Source organism: Xyrauchen texanus, chromosome 37 (genome assembly GCF_025860055.1).
Source record: "Xyrauchen texanus isolate HMW12.3.18 chromosome 37, RBS_HiC_50CHRs, whole genome shotgun sequence".
NCBI classification, from domain to species: domain Eukaryota; kingdom Metazoa; phylum Chordata; class Actinopteri; order Cypriniformes; family Catostomidae; genus Xyrauchen; species Xyrauchen texanus.
Window position 1 is genome coordinate 4,429,863 of NC_068312.1, and position 20,926 is coordinate 4,450,788.

A 20,926-nucleotide genomic window follows, 5' to 3' on the forward strand; every position below is an offset into this window, starting at 1 on the left:
ACAGATATGTTACTGCAGTGAGAGGTCCAAAAATTTGGAAAATATCTTTCAGTTGTCCTACTAGATCTTGCACTCGTAATATTATGTACATTATAATATTATGCAAACTGTAATATTATGCACAATTTCGTATGGCCTGTAAATTATGTCATAGGGCAAGAACAGAAACTATAATTTAAGACCAGATCAGTGTGCATGGAATTAAAACACAAAACTTTGTTTTTGTTACGTAAACATTTAGGATTTCATAAAAATATCTCTAATATAAGGCTCATCTAATTCTTTGTATCAGCTTTATTTTTAACCTAATTTGTGATACACTGTCTATTTTGCCATTTCCAATTAATAATTAGTGCACCAACAGGCAGCTAAGCGTCATCCAGTATGGTAACACCCTTCATATGACCTCCATCTTACAACAATCATCTGTGGATGGTGAAAAATGGTTGTACTTTGTTAATTTCTATAGCTAATTGTTTGCTAATTGGCTCCATGCCAAAAGTGTTAAGAAAATGCCACACAACGGGAAGCATGCCACAAATATGGGGAAACAAAAGTTCCATCCAGATTGATTATTTACATTATAGTTTTTGACATACAAACAAATCAGTCACCTAAATAACATAATATTAAACTACTACCCAACTATTCTTGGACTAGTTATTTTTTTGTCTCAATACTCTGACAACCATTTTTTTCAAGCAAGAAGATCATTGCATAGAAGGTCTGAAAAAGTTGCCTCCAACTATTTTTCTTTTTTGTCTAAATGTTGCTTGAAATTTTTTGGAATGATAACAAATCTAGATGTATACTTACATCAAAAATCATTCACACAAATCATTAGAACATAAAGCATTATTAAGAATTTTTTTCAGAACATGCAATCTCTACTTAACTTGTAACAAGTTCCAACATTCCACTAAGCAACTCCCTTGTTTTTTTGTTTTTGTTTTTTTACTAATTACAATTAGTTTAAAAATCTTTTAAAACATATCATGGCTTTGACACCTAAATTGTTATTACATTAAGAGACTCTGTATCACTTTGTATCATAATGGGTATCATAATGACTTCATAGACTGTGATCCTGAACCCTACAGTAATGTTACAGCTTTACAGACAAATATCACTTTCCTTATCACTATTGTAAAACATCTAACAATTGTGCTCTTTACTGATCACCATCCACTATTGCTTTTGATCTATATTTATACATATAAAACTTATAAACTCCAAAAAAAAAGTTAAACAAGTAAAACCGTAACAATGACTTCAAAACCGCATTGAACAAATTAATAAACTTAAAACAGTTATACAGCTATAATAATAATAATAATAATAATAATAATAATAATAATAAAAGATTTTAATTCAAAAATAGAATTAAACTTTTTAGTCTGTATTTTTTATTTCTATGTACAAACAATGCGAAAAAATATATCGATTGTGAATAGAAAAATATGTCAATCGGACAACAAAAACAAACAAAAAATAAATAAACACCTACAACTGCCAATATCGTAAGGTGGTTGTAAAAATACCATCTTCAGTCTGGAACAGACAATGCCTTGGAACAGATGAAGAATAGATAAGACCTGATAGGTCAGAACCTGTAAATGTTTCCAAAAATCCAAATTATTGTTTAGTAATGATGTCAGTCTCATGTTTTGGGCTCATCCTAGAATTCCTTATGTCTTCTTCTTTATATTCCCTCTGTTCCAGTGTAAAAACAAATCCTTATTTTCACTCTCATTGATATTCTGAACAGTATTAGGTCTTGGATTCCATGCAATTCGAGTCCACTTTACACTTTTAAAGCACATAGCAAAAGGAAGGAGAAAGAAAACAAAAACAAATAAAAACAACAGCATTTTTTTCCATTCTGCAATGTTGAGTTAAAGGACTTAGCATAGAGACACATTTTAATAACTTTGTTCATGTTTTTCTTTTCTTTTTTTCTTGTCTAAATGTTATCAGTTGAAAGAAAAATAAGAATTATTTTTACTAATTTTAGGAAAAACCTATGAAGTTTTGCTAAATGTTCAAACATTGCTATTTCTTCCATTCCTGAGAGGGGAGTGAATTATGTTTCCCAAAGTAACAAGAGAAATCTGGAATCACAGTTCTTTGCTAGTTACTCGCTGTGCCTCTTTGACTGAAAATATCTGAACTTTTTTTTGAGAAATACACTTTAGTAACAAGGTCATTTGAGGATAATCAAGCTACACAGACATTTGATCTGTTGAATGTGTTAATATTGTATATATTGTCATTGCTCTCCACTGTCGTCATGTACTGTATTCTGTAGGTCAGGTGGTGGATGCTGTTTGGAGCTGGAGTTGTCAAAGTTGGCTGTTAATATCTTTGGCTGTTCTGTTGGATTCAGAGCTTCCAAAAAAACTGAGAAGTAGATGGAATACACAAAGTATTAGAATCCAATAAATTATAAAATAAAATAAAAAGCTATATAAATGATAGTTTTAAGGCCACATTCACACTTATCTGTTACCTGAAAACAAAATTTTCAGTTACTTATCATAGTTTCCAAACCATGTGGTTATGGAGAATGTTTTTGAAAGTCACCATTTTCATTAGTGGAAAATGCTGTTCCCGGCCTGTCGCTCACTCAATGTTGTGTCGAATGAAGCAACACTAGGGGTCTTTCTTGAAGGCCTCGGTTACATCTGAACTTGAGAAAAGGCCAATGAGAAATTGGCAGACAGAATTTGCATTTCCCTCCCCTGGACATAAAACGAGGGAATCGTGCTTCTGTCCATTCAGATTTTCTTCGGAGCTGAACAGTTGTGTGTTCAGCAAGCTAGTGTTCCACTACTGTTCCACTCGCCTCTAAGAGCATTGCTGTTGGATCCTACGGCGCATTACCAGCGGCATTCTCCCTTCTCTGCACGCCAGTGCAGTCCACGCCCCTGAGTGCTTCGACAGTGTTTCCTTAAAGAGCAAATAGACCTGTAAAAGGGTATATTTCCTCTAAAAGATTATACACATTGGCATTGAACATCTTTTTAAAGATGACTTTCCGCCTTTGCCTGGATGCGGCAGATATCTCTCCGCTTCTGGGAGAGTGTAGCGGGCTCTGTTTCGCCGGGTAAATCCCCATGAACCACCCGCCCCCCTGCATGCTTCGGTCCGGGTCTGCTGCAAGACCGGCTTGCCCCACGGCCAGTCTGATATCTCCCTCGGACCCGGGAGCTGGATGACGATTTCGCCACTGCATCGGATTGCATCAAAGCGGCGTCTGATTCTGATGACTCGACTGGGCTGCCATCATCGGGTCTACTCATCCAATCTGAGCCTGACGCACAGATGTCCGCTATGCTTGCCCGGGCCACCATGAGCGTGGGCTGGCTAGAACCCTCCACCCCTCATGGCTAGACGATTGCTTCCTCGGGTCAGGGCGCCGTTCACAGCCATGCCCCCCGTTCCTTTCTTCCCAGAGGTGCACGTAGAGTTGACAAAGCCATAGAGGGCACCTTTTACTGCCGAAACCGGCTTCCTTGCTCCTCCGCTCTCACTACACTTGACAGCAGAGTGGGCCCTCATACCGTCTCCGCCCTGCATGCCATGACCCTCCTGCAAGTCCACCAGGTCAAGGGACTTAAAGATCTACACAAGATCCTGATCCTGATGTGCTGCAGGAACAGGCCCCCATCTCCCAGTTCAGCTTAATCGGCACTTCCAACCCATTACGCTGGCTTTCCGGGACCACCCGACTCAGCTACGTGATTTAGATTGCCAGGAACTCCCCCAACACGGATGCGATAGAGCTGTCCCTCCAGCCGAGATGAAGCCAGGGTTCTGCGGCCCTCACTTCATTGTACCCAAGACAGGCGGTGCGTGGCGGCCAATCTTGAACCTACGAGTTCTGAACAGGGCCTCACACAGACTCCCGCTCAAAGGGGGAAACTTATTCTAATGTGTGTCTAGCATCTAGATTGGTTCGCAGCGGTAGACCTGAAGGATGCATACTTTCATGTCTCACTTTTGCTTCGGCACAGACCCTTCCTATGGCTCGCGTCCAACGGCCCGACATACCAGGTCCTCCTCTTCGGCCTGGCCCTGTCCCCTCATATCTTCACGAAGGTCACAGAGCCTGCCTTTGCCCCGCTAAGGGAAGTGGGCATCCGCATACTTTATTTCCTCGACAACTCTGTGCGCCCACAGGGACCAGGTCAACTGAGAAAGAGCAAGCTCCCAGGCCATGCCTGTTCCCCTCATGGGATCTCTCAGTGGTCCTTTCGGGACTTCAGAGACCCCCCTTCGAGCCACTAGAGTCAGTTGAGCTTAGAGCCCTCTCCTTGAATATGGCCGCTTCCATCAAGAGGGTTGGGGACCAGTGAGCTTTCTCTGTCAGCAACACTGGAGTCCGGTCCGGCAGTTGCTCACGTCATCCTAAGACCTCGGCCGGGCTACGTGCCCAAGGTTTCTACGACTCCCTCAGAGGTAGTGAACCTGCAAGGTATGCTGCCCTGTGAGGAGGCAGACCCAGCCTTATCATTGCTATGTCCAGTACATGCTTTGCGTACCTATGTGGACCGCATGCAGAGCTTTAGATGTTCTGAGCAGCTCTTTGTTTTTGCTGTGGCAGACAGCGGAAAGGGGCGTTGTCTCCAACAGCAGTTGCCCACTGGGTCGTCAACACCATGGCTGGCCCCCCCCTTGCAGGTTCGAGCACATTCTACGACCATGTGGCATTCTTGTGGGCACTGGCCAACGGCACCTCCCTAGCAGACATCTGCTGACCGGCGGGCTGGGCAACACACAATACCTTTACGAGATTCTACAATCTCTGGGTTGAGTCGGTCTCGTACCGTATTTTCTCAGGTCCGAGCACGTAGAACTCGGTAATGCAGAACAGCTGACCGGGTGTTCCGCTTGCACATAGTGCCCTTCCCCTCCACTGAGATGATTATGTGCGCTCTTTCTCCCAGGAGAGTCTTTCCTCCCTAGCCCTCTGGTCCGCAAATTCAGCGGAGGAATTCCCTATTCTGTATTGGAATAGGTGCTAAACAGGGTTTGGCCATCATGGATTAATCCCCCTGTGTGACCCACGTCTCCCTTGGACAGTCCCCTCTGCCCCCCGGTCGCTGTGTTTGTAGCAACTCCTCCCTCGCTAGGTAGGATCTACTACCGTGCCACTTCCACATGTGGCCTGAAAATCCACGTATTCACCACATTTAACCCAGCCTGGGTGGGATGTGGTCTCCGCAGGGTCTTATTCTCCAGCTGAAAGAATAGGAGTTGGAAAAGAACGCCTTCCAAGATGCGCATTATAGCGTTACAAGGCCCGCTCCCATGCTTGGCAAGTCGCTTCTGGGTTCAATACAAGTTAAGCTCAATTGACAGCATTTGTGGCATATTGTTGATTGCCACAAAAATGTATTTAGACTTGTCCATCCTTTTCTTTAAAAAAATAAAATAAAAAAAAAATCAAGGTTACAGTGAGGCACTTACAATGGAAGAGAATGGAGACAATGAAAGTGAATGTGGCCAATTTTTGGAGGGTTTAAACAGAAATATGAAGCTTCTAATTTTATAAAAGCACTTGCATTAATTCTTCTGTTAAAAAGTGTGTATTATTTGAGCTGTAAAGTTTTAAGGTTTGTTGAAACATTTGACCCCATTCACTTCCATTGTAAGTGCCTCACTGGAACCAAAATGTTTGATTTTTATTTAAAGAAAAAGAGTGACGAGTCAAAATACATTTTTGTGGTAATCAATATTATGCCACAAACACTGTCGATTGAGCTTGACTTGTATTAAAGTCCTTGTATATTCCTTTAAGAGCACTGAAGCTGAGCTGTAGTCTCACTGCATTCTTCTATACCAATTTATTAAAACAGGGATCAACAACCTAAACAAAGGTAATCATTAGTATGTGAGACAGAGAGAGAAAAATATTGTTATTAGAGAAAAAAAATGTTTATTAGACTAAGCTCCATGATCTCCAGTATTTGTTATAATGGTGTCATTATAAAGCTCCTTACAGTCTGGCTTCCAGAGGGAACAGTGTTGTCTCTCTTGAATCATGACCCAGACCTTGAGTTGGTGAAGTCCTGTGATTCCATTCCTGTTTGGCTAGAAGAAGAAGAAGAAGAAGAAGAAGAAGTAGAATTCCATTTAATTGTTGCATGTGATGTGTAACAAGGTTGTAAAAATTGGTACAAAATTGACTACAAATAAAATAACAATAGAATGGAAAACAATAAAATGGAATTGAATATGATTTTGCTGTGAGAAGCATCTGTTTATGATATACCACAGTTCATCTGAAATTTAAATAAACTAGCAAATAAAATATAGAAGAAAAAAAACTTGCATTCAAATAAATGGCAAAGCATTTAATTTCAATTGTTTTCTTACCAGAACAACCAGATTGTTTCTCTCCCTCTCTATGTTTCACGAATGGCCTTTTCTTTCTCTTTAGATTAAAACATAAAAGAAAACTTCATAGGTTTTTCCAGTGCAAAGCCTTTCGACGACATCTGTCAATGAAAAAGAAACAATGAGAAACACATACACACTAGGCATGTATAGATCCACAAATTTAACTAAACGATACGATGCAATCTATATGATAGTTTAAAAAACAGTGCCAAACAATGATTCACTTAAACATATTCAAGGATTCAGCATAAATGTCTTTTAAATCATAAATGATACAACAGTGATTGGAAACAAAAATGAAAACTCTATAATAAAGTAACTTAAACAGCACTGCATTTATTTTGTTTGATTGTAATGAGGAAAAACTCACATGAACTCACAATTTTCATTATTGTCTTGAGAAAAATACTCATAGCAGCTTTATAGAAAATCATGTCTCAATGTCTTTAAGCCCCCAGAGAAAAGACTATATTGACTGTAGCATGGGACAAAAAATAGAGGAACCTGACCTCCGGTTTTATGATATATGTACATAATCCAATATTATTTAGCAAAAAACAACCGGCACACATTTTGTTTAGCCTCTTCCCTCAGTTTCACGTTGCATGTAAACTTTACCGGCGTTATTACCGGCTTATAACATGTGTGCAAATCTGTTTACATTCTGATGACAAAACCACAGAATAAGTCTCATGTAATCCCGGGTGTTTTACATTGTCAGGTTTTTGAATAAACTTGTATTTTTTACTAGAGCATCTTGCGGCGTATCTCTGAGAGTGATGCAACTTTGCTGCTGCGGTGCATCGCAAATCCACTGTTTTGTGCAGTGATGTCGTGTAAATAAAACAACATGTTTCATGCACTGTAGCACTGGGACATGACACAGTTGTTTGGCAAATTCGACAAGCTGTAACACTACAATCTACTTGCCATTTGCCATCAGTCTTCTTGCCTAATCCCAAACTTGATCAGCTATCTTGAATTTTTACATTTTGCATTTGTGTTCGAGGCATTTCACACTTGAATGATTCTAGAGGTGTACACTTCTGAATGAATTGTGAGCGAGTAGGATGTATGGAAATTGGCTGGAGTTTATTCAGATTTTAAAATGCAGGGATTTTTTTAGGTATCTTTGGATGTACAGCACAATTAAGTATTCTTTACATTACTGTTGTAATGAGTCAGAGGTTGAGCAGAATGAGGATCCAAACGCAGTTCTGAAATATAGCAAAAATGCAAAAAGTCTAGATAATACAAGAACAATAACTTCTATTACAGCCAACACTGGACAACACCAAAGGCAAACAATAGGGCTCATATACATTGAGACTAATGAGGATAACAAGACTTAAGGCCCAAATATAATTCTGTAGAAGTTCTTCTTTCTTCGTTCAGGGGTAAAAAGAAATTCGAAACAGCCAAGCAATGATATAGTGTTTTTGAACATGAAGGCGTTTAGAGGTACATTTAAGTATGAGGACACTCAAGACGGACATGTAAAACCTTAGAGGTGAAGTTTTTTTGATGTCAAAATATGTTCTGCTTTCCCAGTTTATTGTACATTGACAACTATAAGTAAGCCATCCCGTTTTTTACCTCCCTCAAATGTATAAAAACTGAGCCTCCCAGGCACAATCAAAACATTGATGTTTATATTTTGAGCGGCCCGCTCAGCTCAGCTTCAGCATCCCTTTCTAGCCCAGCATACAGTGCAAGTTTTGGGCATGGCTACTTGAACTAGCTTTTCAGATGGGAGAATATGAACAACCATGGCAGACTTGTATAGAGAAAAAAAAAATTTGCTTTGTCTACGCAGATTTTAAAGCCAAAGATTTTCTAAAAGACACAAAGACAGAGTAAAACAAGAGTGAACATTGGCCTAACATTACAGGGTGGAGGACACACACATATACACACACACCCCACCAATGATGAGATCGCTCTGGCAAATGTGTGCGCTAAAATTAGACTTCTGTACTAATACACCTCCACCCCAATGTCAACAAAAGCAATCTCGCCTAAGGCACCAAAATGGTCAGAAACAGCGGTGTCGCTATGCTGCTGTGCATCGCAAATCCACTGTTTTGTGCAGTGATGTCGTTGTAAATAAAACAACATGTTTCCCGTACTGTAGCACTGGGACATGACACAAGCAAATTCGACAAGCTGTAACACTACAATCTACTTGCCATTTGCCATCAGTCTTCTTGCCTAATCCCAAACTTGATCATGGGCCATCTGGCTTGAATGTTTTAATTTTGCATTTCTGTTTGAGGCATTTCACACTTGATTGATTCTAGAGGTGTTCACTTCTGAATGAATTGCGAGTAGGATGTATGGAAATTGGCTGGAATTTATTCAGATTTTTAAATGCAAGCATTTTTTTTAGGTATCTTTGGATCTACAGCACAATTAAGAATTCTTTTCATTTAGTGTTGCAATGAGTCAGAGGTTGAGCAGAATGAGAATCCAAATACAGTTCTGAAATATAGCAAAAATGCGGTGTCGCTATGCTCACTAGTTACCAGAACCATCCTACCTCATGTGCTTGATCCCGCTCCATGCACACCCAGCTGTTGTTCAATCCGGCAATGTTATCGGATGACCGGATTCCTCTGCCATGCTTTTTGCACAGTGCTATTGTAATAGTATTCATTACAGCATTACATTTTTATCACCTTTTATTTAGAATTTCCTATTTCTTCGTTAGGAGTCTGAGGGGTGTTGAAGGTTGTTGAAATCATATTTTTTTTTTTAACCCCTTTTCTCCCAATTTGGAATGCCCAATTCCCACAACTTAGTAGGTCCATGTGGTGGCGTGGTTACTCACCTCAATCCTGGTGGCGGAGGACAAGCCTCAGTTGCCTCCACTTCTGAGACGTCAATCCACGCATCTTATCATGTGGCTCGTCGTGCATGACACCGTAGAGAATTTGCATGTGGAGGCCCATGCTACTCTCCACGATCCACGCACAAATTACCACGTGCCCCATTAAGAGCGAGAACCACTAATCGTGACCATGAGGTGGTTACCCCATGTGACTCTACCCTCCCTAGCAACCAGGTCAATTTGGTTGCTTAGGAGACCTGGATGGAGTAACTCAGCACACCCTGGATTCGAAATCGCAACTCCAGGGGTGGTAGTCAGTGTCAATACCCACTGAGCTTCCCAGGACCCCTGAAACATACTTTATTTTTTTAATTCCGTTTGGTGCCACTAGCAGTTTATGTTTTGAATTCATGTAGTTATTGAGCTAGCAGCGTGCTATACACGGCAATAACATGCTCCAATTACACTCAATTGGGTGTATAAAAGAGTGTTAAAGGGGAAAAACAGACAAAAGAATTATGATAAGAGAGGCATATCTTACATTGGGCAGATGTGTGTATGAATTTCACTATAGCACATTGAATAGATTTGATTCCCTTTCTGTACAAATTAAACAAAACAAAAATGGCATGTCCTTGTAAAATGTCTCTACGTAAACAATCGTACAGATGTCAATAACTTAGCTCACTAATAACTCTACACGCCAGTGTGTTCATGTTGACTGATTTTGACTGACTGAAGAACGTAAACATAATTATGGCTAGTGGACACTACATGACTCAAACTTGTCTCATTTGATGTTTTGAGTCGGCAACTGGTTTGCGACAAGAAGATGAGATGTTTACACTGGCACATGATGAATGAAGTTGAGTGAACGTTTTCAATTCATTCCTATGGAAGTCGAGCCCCACACTCTCAAGGGGGACAAAAGTTTAAATTCCTCTGCTTTATGCAAATTAGTGTGCAAATTCAGTGCTTTAATCACGTCATCATGTATATTTCTGACTTAAGACAGACTTCAAATGATGATTGCATGCATTCATTTTGGCAATACTGAGTGTATTAAATCAACAAAGTTTGTACATTGTGAGCATTTGAAAACTAAGCTGACATCTTTCCAACTGTAATCGTGCATATATAAGATGATATTCTTGCTCGTATACTGAAAACAATGAGAAACAAAATGCACTGGCTTTGCATTAACAAACATGCTCCAAAGAGGTAGCGGTCTAGCATGTTGAGCGGGTTTTTTTCCGTGACAGTGGAAACGTAGCCCCATTGAAACGCTGTATACACATGCAGCAACTTCCAGTGACAAAGCTAATAGAGCTGGCGACTTCCAGCGAATTGAGCAATCTCTGGCAACTAGATGTGGGCGTGGCGAGCAGTGCAATAAAGTTGAAGACTGTGTATATTGGTGCAGAGGTTAAAGTGCAGAGGTTTGTGTACCCCTTTTGTTTTAGGCCTGTAAGTTTTCACACCTCTTTCAGAATGTATCCAAATATAAAAGATTATATATTTTATGTAGTACTGCCCTTCAAAACTATATTACACATCATTTACTGTAATTCACACAAATCATCCTGTTCAAAAGTTTGCATTCCCTTGGTTCTTGTGTTGCCTACTTTAGCATCAATTAATGTTTGCAACTTTTGTAATAGTTGTGTATGAGTCAAGTCTATATCTGTTGGGAAGAACACACATGTGCAGAAGATGCTGGAAAACCAAAGAATGTACAGTAGTTGGTGCATTTTTCTTAAGAAAATTGGACAGCTTCAGTGCTCAGGACAAAGCAGGGACCCATAAACAATTATTACACAATTGGTCATTAATCATGGAAAAAGCAACATACCATATTAAAGGGTTTGCGCTCATGCCTGGAGCTCTAAAGCTCATGCGCAGTCTCATGAATGTGCACAGGAGATCAACGGTTGGTCAATGGTTTCACTTCATAATACATCAGGTTTCGGTTTGTTTCTCACCAAACCTTATAATTTTCCTTCAGAACAAAATATGAATCGCATTCAATAATTTATTAGACTTCTGAATTATACCTTTGTGTCCTTTTGAATCTTTAAGAGGTGGTCACCATAAACTGACATTGTATGACATCACTGAGAACCAATTTACTAGACAATCATGTCCATGCTAAATGGCCCTAATATTAGCAGTGTGCTTTTCCAGTTTTCTATGTTCATCTGCATTGGAAATGCACAATGGCTCCAGCCTCGTTTTAAGCAAAGACTGAGATGCACTGTATTTGTTTATGGGATGGTTATGTATTAATAACATAATTTAGATCATTGTTCAGTTCTCAAGCAAACATGGATTTCATAGTTGATGATTTGACCCAATCCTGGAATGATACGTTCTTCACAGAACATTTCAGAGATACTCGAGAGCAGGCTTATTTAATGTAAACAGGATAAGATTGCACCTTTATATGTAGATGTCTGTCCCAGCCTCTGCATTATTCTTACAAGAGTACCCTTTTGAAGCAGATACATTTAGTATAATTAGATGATTAATTTCAAATGTAATAAAATAATAATATTGTAGATAATAATAGGTACAGACCATTTTGCTCCTTTAGATGTAGGGGAAGATGGGGAAGATGCCCTCTGGGGTAAGATAACCCATGACCTTAACTTTTTCTCTTGACCATAGTTGGCACTAAATCTCATCTCAACACCTTTACTGAATGACTGTGATCCTCTTAATCTTGATATTTTATCCGAATATGAACCTTTTTTAGATTTATTCAAACCGAAAAAAATGTAACTTATTTGATATTATTTTGTGTTACTGGAAAATACTGATCAGTGGCATTCTATTTTGTTGGATATTAAAAGATTTTATGTCCATTAGTTAATGGAGGATTTCAGGACAAATAAATGTTTTTAGACCATTGGAGTAAAAAGTAAAGGAAAAAATACTTTGAAGGTAAAGTTAGACCCTTGGAGTAAGATGCCCCCCTCAGAATTGGGGCATAAGGCTGTTTCTGATGTCATTGTTATTAAATGGAGTTATTGTTAAATACTTCCATGCATTAGATGTACATTCAAAACAGGTTCAAACAACTTCTCTATTCCTTATAACATAATAGGCTAATTAAGTGGAATTCAATCTAAATTCTTAAGGGGGCATCTTACCCCATCTTACCCTACCGCTTTAGTTTTGAGGGAGTAATCTACAAACATTTTTCCAATAGTCTTTTTTCACTTTTTTTTTTATGAATACATTTTAATGCATTTAATTTATTCACAACTCTTCAGCCTTTTCTCTTTATTTTGGCTGCTTTCTCTGGGTTTCCTTTTTTAAGATTGAGGAGGTTAACATGTGCACTGTAAGTCGCTTCGGATAAAAGCGTCTGCCAAAAAATGCATAAATGTTAACATTAAAGTTACAGTTCTCTATAAATTAATACAGAATTATCTTGTAGTATAAATTTATACTTTTATGTACACATTTACAATGCTATATACATACAAAAAACATAAGTGTACATAAAAAAAAAACTACTACATATAAATGGTTTATATCGCAATCATATTTTTACTAAAGTTTATGACGTCATTACACTCGACTGTCGTGTCGGCAACTAATCACTGCATTGCAGATAATTTTTCTGAGTATCGGTAAATGTGCCCTTGTCGGTTAATACAGTTAGTTATAGTCTCAGACAACTCATTCAAGTTATACTAATGATATCAGCTCATGCATTTGAAGAACAGAATTAGCTAGAGGAAATATCACAGTTAGAAGATCTGGAATATGCCAGATCTTCTCAGATGTATTAAGCGATTCGAAGCACAGGCCCATGACATAATAAAAACCACTGTGAAATAATCTACTCTGGTTTTGTTAAAGCAACCCCATGTAAGATTTTTTTTTTTTAGAAATTAGCAATATTTAATTAATGAGCAAGTACACCAACAATCTGTCTTCCAAACCATGATTTTGCCTTACCCCGATTCCGTCACGATTCCCTTGTTGTCTGCCCCGTGTTTCACCTGTCACCTGTCATGCACTACATTTCCCATAGTTCCCTGCCCTCATCACTGCCAGCATTCACTCATTGTTTTCACCTGTTTGTAGTTTAGTTCCATTACTTTGTGTATTTAAACCCTGTTTGTTTTCCATTCACTGGTCGATCGTTAAATGTTGAAGAATGTTTCACTCGTGTTAAATGTTTCCCTGTTTTTGATGTTCCCATGTTTACGCCGTTACCCTTCCAGCTGTGTTCATCCTGCCGTGTTTTCCCAGTTCCGTGTTTTTCCGATGTGTTCATGTTTTAGTTTCAGTTTTCCCCCCGTGGATGTTTCTTTTGTTCCTGCTTGTTTGTCTTCACTTTGATTTAAAATAAAGAACCCAAATTTAGATCCCACTCCTTGTCTGCCCTCGTCTGCATCCTAACAGAACGATCGACCACCATGGATCTAGTGGTTCTTCAGGCGAACTGTCGACTGCTGAATTTGAGGCAAGGAAGCTGTCCGGTGGAGGATCATGTCCGAGACTTTCTGGAGCTAGCGAGTGCCACAGACTTCCCTAAATCCTCCCTGGTGGTTTTCTTCCGGGATAACCTGACCAGTTCGCTCAAGGAGCGGTTGCCACCGGCGACGCGCGGCTGGACACTCCGCGATTTTGTGGAGGAGACGCTGCTGGCATGTGGCTCGCCGTTCACTGTGGGTGTTGTTGAGGAGGATCCTGCCTCTCCTCCCACAGTGGTGACCCTCCAGTCGTCCATGGCTCATCCTGTTTCGCCTGCCCCACCTGCCAGCAAGACAACCCCACGCCTGCCTTGATCAACAAGCCAACGCTGCCAACTTCGTCTGCCCGGAGGAGGAGGAGAAGAAAGGCTTCCGCTCCCCAGCCCACACTTGCCACGGTCTGCGAGCCTGAGCCCACGCCTGCCACAGTCTGCGAGCCTGAGCCCACGCCAGCCACGGTCAGCGAGCCTGAGCCCACGCCAGCCACGGTCAGCGAGCCTGAGCCCACGCCAGCCACGGTCAGCGAGCCTGAGCCCACGCCAGTCAGTGCCTGTAGCATCGAACGTCAGTGAGCCAGCGCCTGTAGCCTCGACCGTCCCAGAGCCAGCGCCAGTAGCCTCGACTGTCCAAAAGCCAGCGCATCTCGAGGCTTCCAGGGCTCCGCCTCCCGACCCTCCCAAGGCTCCACCTCTCGACCCTTCCAGGGCTCCACCTCCCGAGCCTCCTATGGCTCCGCCTCCTGAGCCTCCCAGGGCTCCACTTCCTGAGCCTCCCAGGGCTCCGCCTCTCGAGCCTCCCAGGGCTCCGCCTCTCGAGCCTCCCAGGGCTCCGCCTCTCGAGCCTCCCAGGGCTCCGCCTCCCGAGCCTCCCAGGGCTCCGCCTCTCGAGCCTCCCAGGGCTCCGCCTCCCGAGCCTCCCAGGGCTCCGCCTCCCGAGCCTCCCAGGGCTCCGCCTCCCGAGATTTCCATGGTTCCGCCTCCCTTGGCTCCGCCTCCTGAGCCTTCCTCGGCTCCGCCTCCAAAGCCTCCCACAGCTCCGCCTCCTGAGCCTCCAGAGCCTCCCTCAGCTCCGCCTCATGAGCCTCCAGAGCCTCCCTCAGCTCCGCGTCATGAGCCTCCAGAGCCTCCCTCAGTTCCGCCTCCTGAGCCTTCTACGGTTCCACCTCCTGAGCCACCCATGGCTCTGCCGCCTGGGTCTTCCACGGCTCCACCCTCCATGGCTCTGCTACCAGAAACTTCCATGGCTCCGCCTACCTCAGCTCCGCCCTCGGAGTTCCCCATGGCTGTCCTGTGGCCGCCTCCCAGGCCTCCTGAACCTGTCCCTGCCCCTTGGACTGCCTTCTTGGCCTCTGTGCCCCCTTGGACTTCCTGTTTGCCCTCTGTGCCCCCTTGGACTGCCTTCTTGCCCCCTGTGCCCCCTTGGACTGCCTTTTTTCCCCCTGTGCCCCCTTGGACTGCCTTCTTGCCCCCTGTGCCTCCTTGGACTGCCTTCTTGCCCTCTGTGCCCCCTTGGACTGTCCATTTGCCCCTTGTGCCTCCTTGGACTGTCTGTCTGCCCCTTGTGCCCCCTTGGACTGTCCGTTTGCCCCTTGGACTGTCTTTCTGCCCCTTGTGCTCCCTTGGACTGTCTGTCTGCCCCTTGTGCTCCCTTGGACTGTCTTTTTGTCCCTGGTGTCCTCTTTTGGTCTGCTAGCCCCCCTCCACTCCCTGGACGATTTAGTTTTTTGTGGGGTTTTTTTTTTTTAGGATCGTCTGGAATCCGATCCTTTGAGGGGGGATTATGTCACGATTCCCTTGTTGTCTGCCCCGTGTTTCACCTGTCACCTGTCATGCACTACATTTCCCATAGTTCCCTGCCCTCATCACTGCCAGCATTCACTCATTGTTTTCACCTGTTTGTCCAGCTGTGTTCATCCTGCCGTGTTTTCCCAGTTCCGTGTTTTTCCTATGTGTTCGTGTTTTAGTTTCAGTTTCCCCCCCCCGTGGATGTTTCTTTTGTTCCTGCTTGTTTGTCTTCACTTTGATTTAAAATAAAGAACCCACATTTAGATCCCACTCCTTGTCTGCCCTCATCTGCATCCTAACATATTCCCTATGGTAAGCCTATAATAATCATTATCATTTTAGAGCTGTTGGGACGGATTTGGCAGCAAATTGCATATTTCATCATTTGTCCGCGTGTGTATAGGTCATGTCTGTAAATGAAGAAAAGAAGGTCCAGAGCTTCAACAGCATGTGTATATGTGCAGAGAAAGGTGTGGTAGTAGTTTGAAGCTGAAAGCTTGTTGCCACAGTTTTATCTTAATTCTTTCGATTTAAAACAGTTTTTCTTGCTCGACAGGGAAGATATTTTATTGGTCCCATAGATAGCCAAGTAGCTCTCTTAGCACAGCAGTTCATTAGATAGAGTTAGCCACTCTAATGGGGCATTTCATTATTGATTGTGATACTGCGGTGCTTTCAATTTCATTTTCGATGAAGGAAGGAAAGACAATGGACATGTTTTACTTGGTATCAATGCCAATGTATAGTGATGAGGTTTATAGTATGCTGGTACCAATGCCAATCTCTAAACCAGTTACTTCATTGGACTATTTGCCTGCTAAGTTTTAATAGTTTCCACCAGTGATGGGCTGGCCATCTGGTGCACAGGGACATTTCCCAGTGGGCCGGTCGAGCACTGGACCAGTTAATTGCCCCACTTTTATTTATTAAGCACTGCCATTTACTGCTGAGCATAGAAAACACAAAATACAAAAGTATGACGAAATGCCACTACCCGATCAAACAGAGCAACACAAGAGCCAAGTGGAACCTGACCTCCTGCACAACTCATCCACTGGCCACAGCTATGAGTTTTCCTCTGTAAATTTTGAGTTCTAATTAACTTCAATGGAAACTATTAATTACATTTTTAAGATCCTGATGAAAGAGAAATATCAGTTAAGAAGTCTGTGACAAGGAGTGCATTGCAGAGCGGCACGCCCGGTGCGGGGTTGCCTAATCAGCGGGAGAGAGAGAGAGATAAAGCAAGAGCTGGGGACGCCAGAGAGAGGGAGAGAGAAATACATGCGGCCGCTCTTTGTGTGTTTATGTTGCGGTGTTTTTAGTTTGATGATCTGTCTGATTAAAGTTCATTGAATTTGGATCTGGCTCCCGCTTCCTTTCCCACAGGAACGGAGATCTTTCACAAAGTCCTACTGTCAAAGCCAAACATAAATTACTTTTTACAGATTTTACTGTTGTTAATATATGTAAATTCACATAAGCCTCCCAACTGAAAGCTTCACAGTCAAATGTACATTATGTGCATTATGAGCGGCTGTGGCTCAGGTGGTAGCGCTGGTTGGTGGTTCGATTCCCGGCCCACATGACTCCACATGCCGAAATGTCCTTGGGCAAGACACTGAACCCAAAATTGCTCCCAATGGCAGGCTAGGGCCTTGCATGGCAACTCTGCTGTCGTGTGTGTGTGAATGGGGGAATGAGACGCAGTGTAAATCGCTTTGAATACCGTTAAGGTTAAAAAGGCGTTATATAAACGCAGACTATTTACCATTTAAAATCTTTGAGTAGAAACACATAAATTTGTGTCAAGTGTACTCAAAACTTTCATGTTACTGTGCTGGACTAAACTAAAGGTTTTAGGTGTAAGCCATTTCCACAAATTTGAGTGAGTGAGTTGGGATTTACAGTATATCATTGCCTAATTTTGTAATACTATTTATTTCAAAACAAAGTCAAAACACCAAAAGATATGCTACTTACCTGATTAGAAGTTTTTCAGATATCTGCCTTTTTTCCCTTTTGTTATTTTTTATTTTTTTTTTTTTTTGAGGAGAGGGGGCACAGTTTGATGTCATCAGTGACATTAATTCTCAAAAGGAAAGGAGAGGTCAGTAGTGAGTAGGCAACTGGCTTGAAACCAGTGGAAATGTCGGTGAGAACAGATCCAGTCTAGTCAGGTTTCAGAGTATTTATTGTACATCCAAGCACGCATTTATGAGAGTTTGTGAGTGTGTGGATTCTAAGTGGAAAGAAAAAGGAATACAAGGTTTAGGTTCCCAATACTCAAAACCATCTCAGGGAAATAGCATCTGCAAACATTACATTAAACTAGAAGACTCACAGGTAATAAACTTAGGTAAACTAATCTAAATGGTGCATGAAGCTACTATCTACATGTACCACAATCCCAACAAATGCATGTCTGAAACAAGTAAAGCACATGCCTATCCAAGCAGACAATCTAATAATGACAGTGCTGAAGGCCAGCTAAATCTTCAAATATAATTTAAAATGTATCTCAACAAATGAGAAGCGCATTTAGACTGAAATCAAGTTATACAATATAATATTTAAAATACAAAACATAAGGCATGTTTGTACATTGTCAATTACACACACAAAATACAGGATGAGGAGTAGAGATCACAGTCCTCTGCACGGTTCAACAAACAAGAAAACAAAGGAGAATCTATGGCCACAGGTGCCATTAATGAGGCCTGTGAGGATGTCCTGATTGGCCTGAGATTGAGTGGGTGGAGCTGGGTGCTGCTAGGGAAATTAAGGGCCTAGGAGGGACGTGGAACTTGCTCTGAGGATGCAGCATAGAAACAAAAGGAAAACTTCCAAACAAGTTCTGATAAGATAATCACCTGCGACCATGTTTACACTCCTCAAACCATGAGATCCATCCGCGTTGAAGAGCAGAGCTGAAGCCCGACTCATGTAATTACCAAAGCATTGTTCCTCTGCAAGTAACTTGCAGTTTTATGCTCCAACTGCTAGAGGGCCAAAAGTTATAGTTTAGCTTTAAACAAGCACCATTTATTTATGTCGCCAGTCGGAGATCACTATATTTTAATAATGTTAAAGAGGTGTGTGAACTTGCAAAAATTATTTTAGAAACAATATGCTCTGGCCCCCACCCTCGCTGGTTATAGTGATGAGGTTTATAGTTGATTATTGTTACTTAATGGCTGGATGTCTGAGTGGTGTGTGGAGAATAGTATAGGACTTATAGACAATTGGAAGAACTTTCAGATTAAAGATTGAGTGCCTATGAATTCCAATTTGGGATGGAATTCATAGACACTTAATCATTAATCTTGTTGTTCGTACAAAATCCTTCAGTTTAAACACTGGGCACCATCATCTACTCAGTTTACTTAAATTAAGACTTGTATTAAACATAGATGACTAACACTGGCATTGTATTCATGCCGTTTAGCCAGAGGGGAATAGCTCTCAGGTACTGACAATTAACATTTGCCATTATGACAATAGGAGCAAGTATTCGCAAGAACAATGTGAAAGGCATTATCTGCTGCCACAGAGAATTCGGTTTAGCACTAGCTACACAACAGTCTCAGCGTAACTCAGAGCTAGAGAAAGAGAACAAAGAGCTACGTGCTAGAGTTTCCTCTTTGACCAAGAAATTGAACCGCAACAAAGCCATAGAAAAAACTGATGTAGAAGAAGTTAGTCAGCCAGATAACATTTACCCTGACTTCAAGCATTTTTTGAAACAGATGTAGCTCTCCAATCAGTAACTGATGTGCCTGTAAATTCAGTCAATGTGTGTGGTGCTAGGAAAAGATCACAGGGAATTGAGGGAACTGAAAGTGTTTCTACCAACTCTTCTGTTGTCCAAATACAAACTGTCGCAAAAGCGCTTGGACCTAAAGATATAGAGAGACTATCCCAGAGCTTACCATCAGCATGCACACAGTTCTCTGAATTTAGAAGAGCATTGATCAGCAAAATGTGTCTATATGACATGTCGTTAACAGAAATCACACAGTTAATGTCACAAATTTTAACTGAATCTGAATTCAACAGTTTTGAATCTCCAGTGACTTCTGAACTACAACATACCAGTAGAAGCGATATGAGAGAAGGTGTTTTGAAGAATATCCTAGGACCCAAAATAGATTGGTCTAGAATTACTAGCTGTGTACAAAAGAAAGAAGAAACTATGAGTGAATATACTGAGAGGTTTTGTCAGTCAGCCGTAACTTACAGTGGAATAGTGGATGATTCTGAAAGTGTGCTCCATGACAAAGGACCACTAATTCGTATCTGGTCAGATGGCCTTGTAGCCGAATACAAAAGAGCTTTGCCATTCCTAGATCTAACTTGGTCTAACAGAACACTCAGAAGTAATTTAGACAGGTTGGCTGCATGGGAAAGAGATGCTGATGTTAAAGCCAAAGTGAGAGTAGCAGCAGCAGCTACATTTAGCACAGCAAAACAAGAAAACCGGTGGTCTAAAAAAGAAGGCAAATGCCACTACTGTGGAAAATTAGGACATTGGGAGAAAGAGTGTAGGAAGAAGTTGCAAGATACAAAAAGAAATGCTATGCATAATTTTACTCCTTCTCAACCTGCTTACAACCCTGAAGCAGTTCCGCAAGTGTCCACTGAAACTTTAGGACAGCTCATTCAGGCTCTTCTAAGAGCACAAAAAGACCAGGAAAAAAACTAATTGTTGGGGCTGTGAGTAGCTACCTTTCCAGTAATCCATCATGATGACAAAATAATTTTTGTGAAAGGTAGCATACAAGAGAAAGAGATAGATTTTTTGCTTGATACAGGTACAGAAATTATAGTTATCCCTACAAAATTGGCTAAAGGTTTAGACATCCCATACAAGAAAACCAAACTTTCTTTAACTGGCGTAATAGGTGAAGATTCTGTTTTGTATGAAACCCCGCCCATAGATGTTCAATTTGGCCCAATTCATTACTATTCTGGTAAACTTGACATAGTCGCTCAAGGTATGGGCCCATGCCTCAGAGCAGTACAGGCAGTTCATCTAGCGCTTCAGGCTTCATCAGGAATGGTGTTAGGACAGACTGTAAACGTAAAATGCCCTCACGCAGTGTCCGCACTAATGAATCAAGCAAAAGTCACTTCTGTCACTTCCTCTCCTTGGGGAAATTGGTTAGCAACTCTCACAGCCCCGAACATTGTTTTACAGCGTGCACCAGTCACAAACCCATCCTCATGTATGATGTCTGCAATGACTGAAGTTTTGTTAGAGGATGAAGGAGAAATGACACTAGATTGTGTTAAGTGGCACGGACCACATCAAGTGATGTTGATTACAGCAGCTGCAGTATTGTGTCAGGGAAGGAAAACCTGGACTCATGTGTCACACTGTAAAGTTGTTCCCCCACCTACAGGGATAGGATAGG

The 20,926-nt window shown here is 41.6% G+C and overlaps 1 protein-coding gene across 1 annotated transcript in view; it reads right to left on the minus strand.

Moving 5' to 3' along the window:
• bsna (bassoon presynaptic cytomatrix protein a) overlaps positions 1–20,926 on the minus strand; it is a 253,160-nt gene continuing 232,234 nt past the window's right edge. Inside the window, exons 12-14 of the mRNA XM_052108105.1 lie at positions 6,382–6,503; positions 6,006–6,096; positions 1–2,400 (exon numbers count right to left, since the gene is read on the minus strand). The gene's annotated coding sequence lies outside the window, so the exon portion shown is untranslated. The remainder of the gene's footprint in view (positions 2,401–6,005; positions 6,097–6,381; positions 6,504–20,926) is intronic.